General features: G+C 46.5%; 1 pseudogene; it reads right to left on the reverse strand.

Annotated features, from left to right (window-relative positions):
- Nucleotides 1-4873: 4873 nt before the first annotated feature.
- On the reverse strand, nt 4874-10168 carry LOC136475868 (cation-transporting ATPase HMA5-like; annotated as a pseudogene).
- Nucleotides 10169-12278: the final 2110 nt, after the last annotated feature.

Below are 12278 nucleotides of genomic sequence, written 5' to 3' on the forward strand. Positions count from 1 at the left end.
CTGATCGGACGCTGACCCTCAGCGTCCGGTCGAGTACAGTAAGCACACATGGACGACCGGACGCGTCCGGTCACACCGGACCGGACGCTGCCAGCGTCCGATCGACTTCACTGCGGAACACTATTTTTCTGAGTCATACCGGACGTGTCCGGTGTGGCGACCGGACGCATCCGGTCGCTGAGTCTGTCGCTGAATACCAGACGTGTCTGGTCATCATACCAGACGCGTCCGGTCACTCTGTAACCAGCGCGACTACCTCCTCTTCGACTCTATCTTATTCACCCTTGCTCAAATGTGCCAACCACCAAGTGTATCACCATGTGCACATGTGTTAGCATATTTTCACAAACATTTTCAAGGGTGTTAGCACTCCACTAGATCCTAAATGCATATGCAATGAATTAGAGCCCCTAGTGGCACTTTGATAACCGAATTTCGATACGATGAAGCGCTCCCACACTTCGCTCGGGCAAGCCAGAACATCGCTGCTACGGCGGCCTTGCTCCGGGGGCTTCCGAGGCCCGCGACGCTCGAGGATCGTCGGGTCCATCGCGAGATTCACACGCTACTCGAGCGTACGGCGACGTAGCAGGCCGAGAGCTTACTGTCCCAATGACACGAGCTCGACGTCCGCCAGCGCACGCCCTTGGAGCGACCTGACAAGGACGAATCAGTTCACTAGGCGCCGTAAGGCGGTAGGCCGCGCACCACGGCCCTGGTCCATGAGCGTCTTGGCCGCCACCGTGATGCTCGCGACACCCTTGATGCTCGCAGGCGTGCCCGTGGCGATGCAAGGGAGGGGGCTAGCCATGGCTACCACCCTCGTCGTGGCGGATGCTACAACAGCGGCGAAGACTGAAGCTCGAGCCTCGGCCTTTTGGGACCTTAGGCCTTCGGCCGACACATCCTCAACACCGCCTTTCCACCACGGTACCGACCACCGACCAACATCCCTAGGTACTCCGGGGAAACGAACCCCAGACTATGGCTCGAGGATTATCGGCTTGCTTGCCAAGCCGGTGGAGCAGATAATGACGATTTCGTTATCTGCAACCTTCCATTGTTCCTGGCCGATTCAGCACAAACATGGTTGGAACACCTTCCGCCTAATAGAATCCAAAGTTGGGCGGACCTGAAAGAGATCTTCGTGGGTACATTCGGTGCTTCTCCCGGTAGTGCAACAAGCTGCCTAACGTCGCCGACGCCGACGTCGGGCGAGGAGGCGGTCGGGGCGATCATTGATCGCCTCAAGGGCAAGGCGAAGCAGGACGAGGACGTCGGCAAAGGCGCCTCCAACCGCCCCAGCAAGAAGAAGAACAAGCAGTGGCGTGAGGGCTCGCTCGTGGCCACCGCCGACCGTAAGGAGGGTTGGAAGCCCGCAGAGGGTACCCCGAACCACTTCGAGTAGCTACTCGAAGGGCCATGCCCGAACCAAGCCTTCCCCATCAAGCATCTCTACAAGGACTGTGGCCTTATGAAGCGGTTCTTGTAAGGAGGCTCCAATAAGGGGGAGCATAGGGGGGACCCCAAGCCGGCCGCAGACGTCGCCGAGGGGAATGACGGCAGCTTTCCGACACTAGACGGCTGCCTCATGATCTTCGGAGGGTCGGCGACCTATGACTCCAAGCACCGCCAGAAGCTTGCGCACCGCGAGGTCTATACGGCTGAGCCGGATGCACCTGCCTTCCTCCGATGGTCGAAGTCCGCCATAACCTTTGATCGCAACGACCACCCGGAGAGCATCCCGCAACCGGGGAGATACCCGCTCGTGGTTGACCCGATCATCGGCACGAAGCGGCTCACCAAGGTACTGATGGATGGAGGCAGCGGCCTCAACATCATGTACGCCGAAACACTCGATGCCATGGGCATCGACCGATCGAGCATCTGACCGACCGGAGCGCCTTTTCCACGGCATCGTGCCTAGAAAGCAGGCCGTTCCACTTGGGCAGATCGATCTGCCCGTCATCTTCGGGGATCCGTCCAATTGTATGACGGAGACCCTCACCTTCGAGGTGGTCGGATTCCATGGAACCTTCCATGCCATCGACTAGCGAGTGACGCCCGAGTCGGACGGACCCGAGGGGCTAGGTGTTCCGTTGTTTTGGTCAGAATTAAAACGAGTCTACTGTTCTGTGGGGGCGGCGAACATGATTTCATGCGTAGGGGGCGGGACATTTGGGGCTTGTTTAGTTCGCGGAATTTTTTGGGAAATGGTACTGTAACACTTTTCTTGTTATTTGACAATTAATGTCCAATCATAGTCTAATTAGGCTTAAAAGATTCGTCTCGTGAATTTCGTCTCAACTGTGTAATTAGTTTTATTTTTTATTTATATTTAATGCTTCATGCATGCGTTAAAGATTCGATATGACAGAAAATCTTGAAAAATTTTATAAAATGGAAGAGAACTAAACAGCACCTTGGACAGGACCCGAGGTGTGTCCGGATGCGCCCGTGAATCCGGGTGTTCGGACGCTAGGAGCGCCGTTGGACAAAAGATCATCGAGGCCTGGAGCGCCGTGGGAGTTGACGTGAGCTCTGGTTAATGCATCCCCTGCATGCATGTTCGATCCATAGCCCTGGAGCCCCCAAAAGTATTGCAGCATGCCCCTAGCCCGTAGGTCTAGCAAGTAGCAACCAGCGCTGGTATGAATGGATGAAGCCTGTAGTCTTGTTGTCAAAAAAAAAAAAAAGAAGCCAGTAGTCAGAAGTTATTTATGGCTCTCGTCCTTTTCGCTTAAACTTATGGCTCTCGTCCTTTTCGCTTAAACTTATGGCTCTCGTTAACTTATCAGCTATAAAATAATATTTTTTTCTTATAATAAATTAATTTTAACCGGCTTATCAGTCTGTTTATATAGCTGTCAAAAGACGCTTTTACAGTACTACTCCAGACTCGTCCGTCAATACTACAAGAATATGTACAAATAAGCGCGTGTTTAGTTGGCTGAATTTTGAAATCTGGGTTACTGTAGCACTTTCGTTTTTATTTGGTAATTAGTGTTCAATCATGGACTAATTAGGCTCAAAACGTTCGTCTCGCAATTTCCAACCAAACAGTGCAATTAGTTTTTTTTCGTCTACATTTAATGCTCTATGCACGCATCACAAGATTCGATGTGATGGATACTGTAGCACTTTTTAGAAAAAATTTTTGGAACTAAACAAGAGCTAAATAAAATCGAAGCACTGTTAAAACAAATTGATTCGACCTAACTTCTATGCACTACTCCTTGTGTCTTAAACAATTGTAATTTTCACATTTTAGAAAATAAAAAAATTAAACTTTATCAAAATTATATAAAAATGGTAGTTTCAAATATATTTTCCTAATAAACTTAGTTGAAGACATGAATGTTAATAAAATTCACTGCAAATTTGAAGGCAATATATTTTTTTTATATAAGTGGGCGGTTGGTTGGTGAATTCCACGTTCTCTTTGTACGGCTATACCACACGTCCACTTGTGACTGAAAATAGAATGCTATATTTTTAAGTTAACTTTAAAAAACTTGTATTAAATATTTTATCTGTAAACAACAAACTATAAAGTTTTAGATCCGGTCGAGCATAACAACTTTAGTACAGGAAGTGTCTCCTTTTGAGTCCATTTAAAAAATACGGATCTCGAATTTCAAGAATGTACATCTATATCTTCAACTCCTTTGTGTTCCCCTGGATCTCTGCAGTGTTATTGTGGCCTTTGTGAATGGCATACTTAGGAATTTTTTCTCCTGGCATTGAGGTCCTTCCTCCTTTGGGGTACGATCGTATCATGCAACTTGTTGGCTAACCCCTTCCTGATGTCAAACTTCCCCATTATCATCTTCCTGACTTTGTCAATCAGTTGGATGACAAGTTGTGCTTTCTCCTTCCTGGCCCATGAGTTGAATGTCTATGTAATGTTGTTAGTTATATAATCACACATGCAAATTTGAGAGAAATTTCCACCAATTCCATAGATCCTTGTGGTTGTCTTCTTTCCACTTGATGGCATTTGGTGAGGCCTTCATCATGATATTGTAGTGGTTTCACAATGTTGCTGGCTTCTGCGGCCCCGTGCGATGCATGCAGGCCTTCATCGTGATATTTTAGTGACATTGTACTTTCCACTAGATGTTGTCACTACAATATTCTATTGGAGAACATTGTTGTCCCCGTGTCTGTTGTCACTAGGATTGGTGATCTGGAGCCGCTCCCGGTGACCCAGAGAAGGGAGGCAGTGAGCCCCCAAACCCGGGCGACCGAGCTCGGGAACCAAGCCGGTGGCTTGGTCGAGAAACCGTAAGTCACCCCCACGGGGCCTGAGACCAATGATCGGTCGACCAAAAACTTGGGGCTCTTACATACTCACCTGCTGGCAGCACGAGCGCGCGCGGCGCTCTTGGCCTCGGAGACCAGAGTTGTGCAACTCATCCCCCACAGGGAACTCGACGACCCAAACACGACTCAAACATGACAATGATACAAGTCGTTTCATTGACATACAGGTGCGTCCCGTGGCGATTACATGTATACGGCGACAAAGACCGCTTAAGCTACAAAGGGGCCCAAGGGGTCTGACCCAAGTCATCATGTGACGGGGGCAGATACGATGCAGGCCCCTGGTGCTGCGGAAGAAGCAACATCAACCTCCCTTCGCGACACCCATAAACCATAAGGAAGGACCCTGTGCGGTGCACGTTGCTGAAGTCCCTCCAACTACAGGTGCGCGAGGAGAAGAGGTCGAAGTAGGCATGCTTTCGTGTTGTATAGTTTTAGAAGCACTTGAACTCTAATTTTGGCTTTTGAGTTACGCATTCCTGCTTTTTGAAATGGGTGAGAATAAAGAGTTGTTCACAACCGTTTTAAGGAATATAGAGAAAATTATATTTTATGCTTGTTCCACCCAAACAGCTTTATAGTTTTTCCACGGCACAAAAGCTCGTAGCACAGCTCACAACTTTTTTTTCACGGCTCAAAGCCCTACCAAACACACTAAATTGGCCCTTAAGCACCTGAAATCCTCCCGCAGTTAACATGTACAACTCGGTTGCAATTGCAAACTGTTAGATATGTACAAGTACAAGTATTTGACCCTCAAAACTGCACCACACCAACATTCACGTTGTCGGGGACAATTTCTATTTCTCTACGATGAAGTGATACAACAAAATGCCAAAAAAAAAAAAAACTATTCCACTGTTATCTGAAGCACGGTGGTGAGCCTCGGTTTCCTATACCTCCTCAGCAGCAGCGACGAACACACCACGCTGACGGACGAGAATGCCATGCACGCGCCAGCCAGCCAAGGTGGCATCTGGAGCCCGGTGAAGGGAAACAGCGCGCCAGCAGCCACGGGGATGGCGATCACGTTGTACGCCATGGCAAAGAAGTAGTTCCACCGGATCCGGCTGAATGTCTTCCTTGAGAGGTCAATAGCTGTGATCACATCCTCCAGGTTGTTCCGAACGAGCACATAGTCAGCCGCCTCAATAGCAATGTCAGTACCTGCACCGATGGCCATACCGACATCAGCGGCAGCCAGGGCAGGTGAGTCATTGATGCCATCTCCGACCATTGCGACAACACTGCCATCCTTTTGCAGAGAGCGGATTACATCGGCTTTTCCGGCTGGCATAACCTCGGCTCTCACGTCGTCAATGCCAACCTGCAGAAACCCATAATTTCAGGATTTCACATTTCATACCAGCACGTTAATAAATGTTCTGGTGTAAGTTGCTTAAACTACTGTTGGCAACTAAAACTGACCTCCTTTGCAACTGCTCGTGCAGTCCTCCAGTTGTCCCCAGTGACCATAACTGGATGAACACCCATCTTTTTTAGACCTTGTATAACCACAGCAGCCTCCCTTTTCAAAGGATCGGTTATCATAATCAAGCCAATGAAGTCACCATCGTATGCTACGAGAATACCAGTTTTTGCATTCAGCTCCATGTCTACCAAGAAACATTCAGCTTCTTCAGGAATGTTTACCCCATTTTCAGTTATCAATGCTCGATTCCCTACCTGCATAAGTATTTAAGCATCAACATGTCATATTTACTTGTTATAAATCAAGTCCATACTCCAATTATTTGAAGGGGCAAAGTAAAAGCAAAGCTATATTCTTCAACTCACCAAAATTTTCTTCCCATTGATCCAACATTGAATCCCTTTGCCAGGCAGGGCAGAAAAGTCCGCGACTTCAAGAAGCCGCTGAGAAAGTATCTCTTCTTTTCTTCCATTAATGTTGTCTTTTGCTGGGGGAAGTTTGCCGAAGAAATGGAAATGAAATGCATAATCCAAGATAGCTTTTGCAAGTGGATGCTCGCTGCTTGCCTAAATTACAAAAACCAAAATAAGTTTAGCAGTTACAGCTTGGCACTTTGCTGGAAGCATCATAGGAAAGTAATGCAAGAGTACAGTTTTTTTTCCTTTTTGTTCACCTCACCTCTGCAGATGCTACCAATGTGAGAAAGTCCCCCAGATCCATTCCTGAAAAAATCTTTGCTGTTGTTACAGTAGCCTTTCCTTGGGTCAGTGTTCCGGTCTTGTCGAAAATAACATATTTCACATTCTGAGCTCTCTCCAGGGCATCTCCGCCCTTTACAAGTACTCCGTGACTAGCCCCAACTCCAGTTGCTACCATAACAGCAGTTGGGGTTGCCAGACCAAGAGCACATGGACAAGCAATCACCACAACAGATATGGAGAACATGAGGGAGAAAACAAAGCAATTGCTACTTTCAGCAGACCATGAGTTTGGATATGCTCCCAACCATCCACATAGAAACCTAGAAAGTCAATAATGCACGAGTCAGAAACTTAAAAAATAAATTTATACCCACAATACTGACCCCAGAGATGTTGAAACTTACCATGCAAGAAATGTCAAGAAGGACAGGGTGATGACAATAGGAACGAAAATGCTAGCTACCTGAAATGAGGTAATGTCAGCACAAAAGGGGCATGCAATTATAGGTGTTCATAATAAAGCAAAAGGCCACTGCATATCAAGGATTTATGTCATGTGTGCTCTGGTATATCCAAGATTTTTTAACAAAAAAAATATGAATGTAAGAAAGGTGCTCTATAAGAATTTAGAAGAAGATGAAAAAAAATCAACCGGGTCATGCCAGGTAACCATCAAACAAATGTAAAGTCTGCCATAAATGATTTAATTTTCTCTACAAGACACTTTAAATAGAAAAGGCAGAGTCAATGTTTAACCAATAATAGCAACATAGCAGATTTAAGTTGCCCAAAACAATGCTTTGCAGATTTAAGATTACAATATGGAGTTAAGAGACTATTTTTATAAGCTAAGGAATTGATAAGTGTACTTACATAATCAGCAAACTTCTGAATAGGGGCCTTAGACATCTAGGCAGTTTCAACAAGAGAAATTATCTGGCTCAAAACTGTCCCAGATCCTACTTTAGTCGCTTGTATATGAAGAGTACCATGCAAGTTCATTGTGCCTCCAATTACTAGACTGGATACTTCCTTGGAGATTGGTACAGATTCACCAGTTACCATACTCTCATTGACATGACTTGTACCCCAAATGACGATACCATCTGCAGGAACCTTTGAACCAGGAAGCACTTTTAAGGCATCACCAGGTTGTACCAACGACGCGTCAATTTCCTTCTCTCCTGAATATTTTCCCTCTGTATTTGAGGAAAATATTCTGAGTTTATGTGTACAACTAACAGAAAAAAGAAAGAGAAAATGCCCTAAAGACTATGTGCAGAAGGCTACTCTAAGCAACCAGTTAAGATGGAATGCACCACCAAGAAGAAGATTAAGGTTTACCATATGAAGATTACTTCTATAAGCTTTCTAGAACTGCTAATTGTTATTACTGCAGTGGTTGCATAGTTCGGATCAGATACCTTTGTCCTTCAGAAGTAGAAGAGCTGTAGCAGGAGCAAGCTCTACAAGCTTCTTGATAGCATCTGATGTCTTTCCTTTTGCAAGCACCTCAAGATACTTCCCAAATAGCACAAATGTAATTATCATTGCACTCGTCTCAAAATATATTGGAGGATGAAATCCAGTGAATGCCCCATAAAGAAGTGCACAAACAGAGTAGACATATGAAGCAGTAGTGCCAATAACAACTAAGACATCCATATTTGTAGAGCCATGTCTTAGGGCCCTATAAGCTGCAACATAGAATCGTTTGCCAACAACAGACTGTACCATGGTCACCAGAATCCACTTCAACAGATCTCCTATACGAAATGGCCCAAAGTGCATGAGTAGGAATGAACTAATCAGAGGTATGCGAGGGCATACCATGCGGATGAAAAATACAGGAATCTGGTGCAAGGAAATGAGCGGAGAGTCAGTACGCAAGTAACACACACTGTCAAACAGTATGTATAGCATCGAAAATTCGAAATAAACATATCATCAAAGCTACATAATTAAATCTTTAGGATAGCAGGGGAAACTAAACTTACACTTAGGAATAAACTAAAGCGAAGAAGATGAAGCGTCTTAGAGGCCTCCTGTGCATCATTTGAAGCAGCTCGTATATATGGATTCTGTACATGTGCTTTCAGTCTATTGTTGCTTTCCATCTCGATGGTATCTACAATCTGTCTCAAACCAACTACTTCAGGGTCAAATACAATGTCAACTTCTGAGTTTGCAAAATTTACACCAAACTGTCGCAACCCTTCCATTTTTTTCAGGATATCATGCAATACATCTACATCTCCCTCAAAATGCAACCCCGTGACACTTAATAAGACCTTGTCTTGCTCGCTACTTCGCAACAGCACAGCATCAAAACCAGCATCCTCAATGGCCTGAACAATTTCATCTTTGCTAATGGCAGAAGGATCATATTCAACTTCGCCCAATGAGGTTGCTAATGCAACAACTGCTCTTTTTACACCTGGCAATTTTTTTAAGATCCCCTCAACCGAGTTCACACATGCAGCGCAAGTCATTCCCCCTATCCTAAATTGGCCTGACAAAGTCTTCTGCGATTTTGGCTGAGAAACAGTAGAGTCGGGAAGAATTTCTGCTTCGAACCCAGCATCTTCTATTGCTTCTACAATGTCATCGTCCTGCATACAACAAGCTTTAAACATTAAAAAAGGGACAAATAAATCTTGAGTAGAAAACTTCCTGTTGGGGCCCTTGCAGAGACAAAGTAAAAGGAAATGAGTTGCTAGGTAATGGTTGCAGACTAGCAACGTGTCAAATAGTGGCTCTATTTAAAATGACAAACATCTATTTTAGCTGGAGATTGCTTGCTGCCTGCTATAATATTAGTTAATCACATTAAACTCTCCTAGGGAATTGTCAATCGAAATTTCAAAAATCTCTCAGCATCCCTGTTAAGAGGGGCTGCGATTTACATGGGCATCGATCCCACTGATAAAGCTTCCAAACACAGGAAACATTTCTCCAACAACATCAACTAATAAAAATAAAAATCGACACCTATCTGCAGGTCCACCGAATTCAATGAACCAGCTTCAACCAGAAGAAAAGACAGAAGAAATTCAAACGGTTACCGAGTTACGTACGGAGTACTTCTGAAGTTCCTCTAAATGAAGAGGAGCTAAGCAGACATGTACATCTCCTATACTAACCACCCTAACCAACAGGCCGCAGTTCAATTTCCCGCCCCAAGCTCCTCAATTCCCCAGCGCAACGCAACACAGCGCCAGAACTGCACAGAATTTGTAGCGCACAGAGCTAGGAAGAAAAAAACTATCCATCGAGAGGGCGCGCGGGATGGACGGAGGAAGGAGAGGGGAGGGATCACGGGGCCAGCCGACGGACCTTGGCGAGCGCGGGGTCGAAGACGACGTGGGCACGGTTCTGGAGCAGCGACACGGCGGCGCGGCGCACGCCGCGGCGGGCAGAGAGCGCGGCCTCGACGGCGCCCGTGCACGCGGAGCACGTCATGCCGGTGACGCGCACCTGCACCCGGCGCATGCCGGCCTCCGCCTGGTCCTCCCCCTCCGTCCCCACCCCGGCCTCCTCGTCGTAGGAGCCCAGCAGCGCGACCTCCTCCATCTCGTCGTCGGCGCCGCCGGCGAGCGCCGTGAGCTGGAGGTGGGCCATGGGCGTCGGCGACGGGGAGGCGGGGGGAAATGTTCGGAAGACGGGAGGGGAGCGCGGAAATCGTGGGGCAGGGGAGGTGGGACGCGCAATGATGTGGGAGGAGACGACTTGCCTAGGGGGTTATTCCAATTTGAGCGTGAATTCCAAGGGGGTTTCTGCAAATGCTGCGGGATTGACTTGATCCTGAAGAATTGGTAGGTAGTAGGTAGGCGGCGTCGTGGACGGGGCATTTACACTTGGAAGAACGTCCTTTTTCTTTCCCTTATTTGTCACGCCGATTCGTATTCAAAATTTCAAATGCATGGACTTAACAAGATTTTTGAAACATGTACCGCCACCGTACTCGTGGTGATCGAACATTTTTTAATTTAGCTAGATTTATAGAAAGTATTAGTAACATTTGTATCTTCCAAAATATTTATTATAAAAATGTATTAATGACTTATTTAATAATACTAATTATGTACTATAAATATTAATATTTTTTCTTATATATATTTGGTCAAAATCGATAGTGTTTAACTTCTCGATAAGTGGATAGAGTAGATTGTTTCATAAGACAAAAACGGCCATATTGAGATGGTATGTGCCACAAACACTTTTTCGTTTACAAAAATACTCCCTTTGTTTTAAATTATAGGTTATTATGACTTTTCTAAATACTCAAACAATTTTTACTATTTATCTAGATTTAGTTTATATTTAGATGTATAAAAAATATATTTAGAAAAATCAGGACAACTTACAATTTGTAACAGAGTCTTAATATTTTTTAGAGACTTGTATCTTCTTGAATTTATTTTTAAGGATGGTATATTTACATTCATTTATTCGTTCGTTCACGCTGGTTGTATGGACAATTGAGAGCGAGATGTCGACTTGGTCAATATAATCTCCCAACGGCGTGGAGTACAAGGGAAAAGAGATTTGGGACTCACGGGGAGCCGGCCGACGCGGCGGCACGGTCAGTCCGAGTCTCCGAGAAGAAACAAAACATTCTTGGTGCAACCGTGCAAGCACACTGAGATCTGAAAACGATGTGGCAGCCTGGCAGGTGCGGACGGATACGTTGTTTCCATCTCACGCGCGCCGGGGGCGGCCGAGCATGTTCACGCCTCGCCTCGCCTTGCCTCGCCTCACGCGCGGGTTGCAAGTCCTCTGGGCCGGCCATGCCGTGTCCATGGTGGCCTTTTGGTTTTGGGCAGCGGTCAGCAGATCACGTACAACGACGGTCCCCGGATCTGTGTGAGGCTGTTTCCTTGAGACCAGAGGTGGGACTTGAGCCAGGCCGGGCCGGCACAGCACAGCACGGCCCTCTCGTGCTTCGTGCCGCTTCGGGTCACATTCTCTGGGTACGGGAGGCAGTGGCACAGTAAATCTTTTCTTCAGCTCAAACACGGCCCGTAGCATGTTGGCACGTCTTTAAGTCGTGCCGGCCAAGCTCGACCCTCAAAATATATCTAGTAGTTTTCTTTTTTTCCGCTCGTGATATAAAATATATATATTTGTGTGTACTATTTTTATGAAAGTTTTAATTATTTTCATAATCTATTCGAGAATTAGAGGAGAGATAGTATAGTAAATACTAGAAAATTGCATTGCATAGTCGTAGAATTGTCTACGCGCCATTTTTGTGCCATGCTGACCCAAGCACGGCCCAAAATACGGGCGGGGCCACGTAGCCCGCCGTGCCGAGATGGTAGACACGGCTGTCGTACCCTCATATGCGTGTCGTGTGCTGGCACGACCCAAAACATTTTGTACCGTGCCGTGCTTCATGTCGTGTCAAAAAAAATCGTGCCATGATCCGCCCTCGAATGGCACGGCCCGTCCCGGCTCTACTTGAGACCACGAGGGCATCGCGTGCGATTGAGATGTTTATCCATTATATATTTTATTTATATACGTTCAAAAAAATTGAGATACATGTCCTTTTTTAATTTAAGAAATTGCGTGAAATGTTGGGCGATGGGGACACGTGATGACGCAGGATCGACCTTTGATGCGGTATGTGCGGTGCCTCTGCCTCGTGTGCGTGTATTCGTATGCTGGGCTCATGATGGGCTAGCACTAGACGAAGAAGCAGCTCTCGCAAGGCCCGCACCGCAGACGTTGGAACGTTGCTGCAGCGAACAGACTAGCAGGACCGCGCGAAGGACTAGTTGGGCTGGGCTACTCCTCGACGTGGGCCAACTGCC

The sequence above is a fragment of the Miscanthus floridulus genome, chromosome 8, assembly GCF_019320115.1.
Source record: "Miscanthus floridulus cultivar M001 chromosome 8, ASM1932011v1, whole genome shotgun sequence".
Classification (NCBI taxonomy): Eukaryota; Viridiplantae; Streptophyta; class Magnoliopsida; order Poales; family Poaceae; genus Miscanthus; species Miscanthus floridulus.